Here is a 6,029-nt window from a genome sequence, read left to right on the forward strand (position 1 = left end):
GTTTTATTTAGTGACATCAGTAATTTGATGTTTTTATGTCTGTCATCGTCCCAGTGAGGATCGATGTGTTCTTTACAAGCAGTATTTTTAATCTCATAATCCCCTTTGTGAGAAATGCTTCTAATTTCAGAGACCACGAGCACTGGCACTGAGACAATACGTATGAAAAAACATTCTAGAGCGAAACTGTAGGAAACACAGGATGGATCTGGCACAATTACAGTACTTTCCTTCTGGGATTCTTCACTACTAGCCAATAAAGCCCAGGATATGTGGAATGCTACTAATTAACTCACCTCACTATGCCTTGCCACGACAACTGATATGCCCCTGGGTTCCAGGGGAATCTCATGAAACATATGAGATGCTCAGCTGGGTGAGCTAAGGACAACTTTAACATGTTAACTCTGAAATTTGAAATCCAGTAGCAAATTGAGTTTTGTACAAAATAAAACTCAGACATCTACACAAATGCCAGTGTTGGAGTTTTGTAGCAGAAAGCAGTTATTTTTTAATGCATTTCACTCTTCCTGTGTCTACATAAAATACGCTGGTGTGAGGAACAGGCCATGGGTCCCCACAGCAAAACGCCAGCGGTCTGTGGATGGGTTACCGTGATGTAGCATAACCCTGTTCTGCCCACAGAGAACATCAGGGACAGTTGTGTTTTCCAGCTCCACAGAAAATCCTCACTGACACACCTATGTGCCTGCACAGATGCACGTGTAGGAGGTGGAATGAAGAAAAAGCACAGAGAGCAAAATTAAATGGGGAAAGTGAAATAAGGGGAATGGCTTAAACAGCTTACAGATGGTAACTAAATTAGTTGAAAGCTGAAGGATTGTTTTTTCAACACACAGCTCAACAGCACTGTAAAACCTCCATTATTGTAAGCCAGAAGCTCCTGAGAACCTGTAATTTCCAGAGCTGAACTCCTGGGCTCTCCTATTTTCTTACTCATGGCCCAGCCAGACCAGTCCCTATTTTTCCCTTCCCCCAGGTTCCTGGAAAGCACAGCTGGGAGGGTGAAAGAATATTCTTCACCCCATGTTCCCTTCCACCTCTCAGGTCTTTCGTTGCCACCCCACACCATCATCATCCTCCTCTGACAGCCGCTTCCAGGTGCCCCAAATGCTCTCCTGCTTTTCCCTCACCAAGCAGGGCAAAGGGGAAGGTGCACAAAATCAAACCCAAGTTCAGCCTCTGCTTGGTTCCTTCCACGATGGAAATAAAACAAATTAGCCTCAGGACAGACCCTGGGAAAGGATTTACTCTACACTCACCCACATTCTCTTTCTTAAACTCCTGATATAAAGACTGGTAATAATGGGGAAGCATCAACTCATAAATCCTAAGGTAAGTCATTCCATGTGTTAAGTGCTATCCCACTAAAATTTTATGTTTTATTTCAGGCCTGAATTCATCTAGCTTGAATGCCTCTCCTTGTACTTCCACTCTGCTACACTTCTTATGTGCTTTGGCTAAAATTAGGTGGAAACAAACACAAAAATACTGCTATCTGTAAAAGTAGAAGAGTTTTTCCTGATTTGAAGAACAATGCTGATGTTGTCCATGATAGTTTGAAAACTTAACAAAAAGATTTTGGCTGTAAAGTGTAGTGCACAACCTTCACTTTTTAAAGGAAATAGCCAGTGTCTGAAGTATTTAGAATTAATATTGAAAAAATGATATTTCCCTCTTGAATCCATTTGAAATTAGTTAAGTCAAACGTCACCAGAGCAACATCACTTCAGCTGAGCTACTCGTTCCTTGCTCTCCCTTTGCCTTTTCTGGACAAAAACTGAAAAAAAAGGCAATAATTGTTGTGCAAAGTAGAAACAATTCGATGATCACATGCAGAATCCTTTTCTTTGGAAGGGGAGGAATTCCTGATTTATGATGAAATATCGACTTGTTCACGTGTAAAAGAGACCCCTCCATGAAAACACTTTAGCTAGTGCTTAACTTTATTACTGTGGCAAAATTAAGCATGTGCTTGAGTGGTTGCAGAGTCAGAACCATAAAATGTCACAGCCTTTATAGCTATGAGTCTGCTTTCTGCCTGCTGCATCTAATAAACATTAAGAGGTGAAATTCTGTCCCCACTGGGGTCAGTGGTAAACCCTCACTGATTTCAGCAGAACCAGGATTTTGCACAAGAAATCCCCCTCATTGTCATTAGGGGTCACAAGATGACTCGAACAGAGAGAGCCCATCTGTTCCTCCTTGTATAGACACTTCCAGATTTAATATTTTCAGGCTGTTTGCCAGAAAATGAGGAGAAATGGAAAATGCAAATCCTAGTGCAGCACAAACACTGAACATCCACATCCAGAACATACTGGCAGGTAGGTGTGACACTTTGGGATGTGCTTTAGTGGTGGATTTGGCAGCGTTAGGTTTATTCTTGGGCTCTTAAAAGTCTGTCCAACCTACATGATTCTAAGATTCTATGACAACATACAACAGGCCGTTCTGTGTTCCTCCCAGCAAAATTCCCTCTCAAAGGCCCGGCCTCGAGTCAGGCACTGGAAGTCCATGTTCACCATGTTCACCACAACCCCAGCTCCAGAAGGAGCTGCAAGGCCATCACAGAAGATCAATCCCATGGAAGGCAGCACTTCTGATTTCCATAGGCCAAAAGAGAAAACAGCACACTCTGCTCTACAGTGAGATCAGTGAAGAGATCTGCTTCTTTTCACACCTTTAGATGTTTCCTTTTAACATCTGAAACAATGGAAACCCACAGGTAATTTTCTTCCCTGGTTTGAATGAGATGCAAATTGATGCATTTACTTAGCTCAGCGTTTGATTAAATGGATTATAAAATACAAATCAATCTTGTTGTCATTTTTGTGAAGTCTCATGTTCAAGGATAACAAAAGCACCCAGGATTTGCCAGCACAATCCAGTGTCACACAGAAAACGCCCTTCTCTTGCGCAGATGTCCCTGTCACTGCTGATCAAAAAGGCATTCAAGAATCACCTTGATCTGTGCTCCAAGATTAATTCCACCCAGAAGAGTTAAGCCAGACTTTCCCTTTGCGTATCAGATTTTGCTTTGCCTCCTCTCACTTCCTTCTCCCAGTATAAACTTTTAAGCCCAGGGTTTATTACCTCCATTCCTCAATCCCTCAATCTGTGTGACAGCACATCAGAACAACATCATCTGCATCCCTCACTGAGCTGCACAGTCTAATCACCTAACATGTTTCCCTGGAAGTCATCTTTTCAGAGTGCTCCACTTTATTTTAGCTAATAAAGAGTCTTGAGGAGTTTCATGCGCAGTTCATTTTATGAGGTCTAGGCAAATGCCCCATATTCGTGATTTTTCCCAACAAAACCACAGAATTCTTTTTTTCCTGAGAGCGAGATGCAATCTTCGCTGGATAGATTGCAAATTTCAGGGTTGCTTTGGTTTCTCAACCCCACAAGACACAAGAGATTAGTCTGTTACATTTTAACAATTCCATTTGCTACAGAAAAACAATGTTGTTATATTGGTTGAATTTTTTTTCATGGTGATGTAAAAGAAACCAGTCCCAAGGCATCTTCAACATGCAGTCTTGTCATATACCAAAGGCTGATTGAAGACAATGGAAACACCTTGTTTGACTTAAAAATCACTCCTAGTATCAGTAATTTTCAGTCCCAAGAGAACAAATAGGAAGAAATAAAATCAAGTTTACCATGAGGCAATGTGGTGGGTGTTGCTCCAATGTCACCCAAGTGTATTCTGTCCATATGGTTAATAAATTGTCTGCAGCTTGAGCAATTAATATAAATTTGTGAGGTTTTTTCATAAAAATGTTGTTAATTACTCCATCTGTGCTTATTTTACCAGATATATATACACATACATACATACACCATATGAGAATACTCCACAGTTGTCTTTCCTCTTTTTACCCACCTGCTTCACTCCTCTTGCCCAACTTCTCATGAAACTTTCTCCCCCATTCTCTTCCTATTCTGATTTTCTCTGCAGCTCCCATGCTCTTTCACACCCTCCTTTATATTCCCTCACTACAAAAAATATCGTCTTCAAGCTGACTCCAGAATGATATCTCTTACAACTGTTCTGCAAAAAAACCCCAGATTACCCCAGAATCACCCAAAGTAGAAACACAAAAATCTTGTACATCCCAGCTGCTGCTTGCAACTTGATCACCCTTGTGCCTCAAACACCACCCTCTCTTTCCTCCTCCTCATATATACTTCTACCATGTAGGGGAGGGGATCTCCACAGTCCCATCCCATAAACCTCATCACACTATAAGGAAAGGGATGTAAGAAATTGTGCAAAATGACATCAGAAGCTAAAGGCAAGGCTGTGGAACAAAATCTCAGGCACCACGTGCTCTGCAATTTAATTTTAGAAGAATCTACCATGCAATACATGGGTTTTGGTGTTTATGCCATGTGGTTTTCTAAACCCAGCATCAACTTGTTGTCACTGACCAACAGGATCATCTGAACTTGGCAGTGCTGGTGGCTCAATACTTACAAAGCCGAGATATTTCCCTTGGACTCTTTCAGGCTGTGCTGTCCCTTCAGGTTGTGACAAACAGCCAATTTTAGCCCAAACATCATGGCACACTTAACTGGAATAGATGTTCCTTCAGTCATATTTTTCAGTTCTCACATTCTTTTGTATCATTCTCATCTTGTAATCTTTGGCCTATTTTCCATAGGTGTCTAAAACTAGACTCCATTCACAGGCATATGTGACCAGATCAGTAAGATAAATTCGTAGTGAAATAAATGGAGACTGTCAGGTACTCAGTGCTCAGTAAATATCAGACTATTTATACGGCTTCAGAGTTTAATGTTTGGCTTATGCTTATCTGGAGAGCTGCTGAAATCACTGGAGAATTACCATTCTGATTAGGTAGCTGTATTTTTTTATGAAGATATTACTGTGATAAAAATAGAATAAGCCTAGTGACAAAGGTGTTACGTTCTAACAATGTTTTGTAAATTCATTGCACTAAGGTAGCACTTCATATTTCACAGGGTACTTTCTTTTTCCATTTTCTGTTAAAACAAAGGCAGGCACTGTGTGGATTCCACAAAATATTTTATTCTGCTCAGTTACAGATCATGAAAGCATAAGAATTCTTAATCTTTAATGGGATATCTGTAGAAATTAGGTATTTATGCTTAATATTGTGCCACAACAAAAAACAAAAGCTTTGTTGTCTATTATTTATTTCTGCACTACCCCTGCAACTCTGGGTAGACAGAATTTTCAGTTGTACATTACGGGGCAGTAAAGAGTACTCCAGAAAACTTCAGCCCACTAAGATCCTTGGATATCCTCTTGGATATGATGCTGTTTGCTTGTTCTTTAGAGCGGCTTGGAGATAAGATAAAGGGACGGGGGATTCAGGTGCTGGCTGAACATGTCACTTTTCCGACATGATTTTAGATTGGCAGCCACTTTGCCCGCGTCTGGAGTTCCAGCAGTGTCATCCCCGTGCTCTCTGTGTGTCAGTGGCTGACCCGAAAGAAAGATTATGTGCCATAACACCAAGGCTGCCTTAAAGGCTGGGCTTAGCCAAGAGCTGAGGACCAGTGGCCAGCTCAGGTTGGCCGTAATGGGGCAGGACATCACGACAGCCCTTCTTCAATCCTCCTCTAAACACTGCACACAGGGTCTGGAGCATCTCTTGCGAGGAGAGACTGCGGGAGCTGGGACAGTTTAGTCTGGAGGAGAAAGGGGATCTCATCAATCCATAGAAATGTCTCAAGGGCAGGTGCCAAGAGGACGGTGCCAGACCGTTTTCGGTAGTGTCCAGTGACAGGATGAGGTGCAACAGCCATGGACTGAAACACAAGGAGCTCCACCACAACATGAGGAAGTTCTTTGCGCTGGGCGTGACGGAGGAGGCTGTCCAGGAAGGCTGTGGGTTCTCCCTCTCCGGAGGCATCCCAAGCCCACCTGGATGCATCCCCGTGTCACCTGCTCCGGGTGACCGTGCCTTGGCAGAGGGGTTGGCCAGGATGCTCTCCAGTGGTCCCATCCA

The sequence above is a fragment of the Chamaea fasciata genome, unplaced genomic scaffold (assembly GCF_029207755.1).
Source record: "Chamaea fasciata isolate MVZ Bird 193981 ecotype frontalis unplaced genomic scaffold, bChaFas1.0.hap1 SCAF_10, whole genome shotgun sequence".
Classification (NCBI taxonomy): Eukaryota; Metazoa; Chordata; class Aves; order Passeriformes; family Sylviidae; genus Chamaea; species Chamaea fasciata.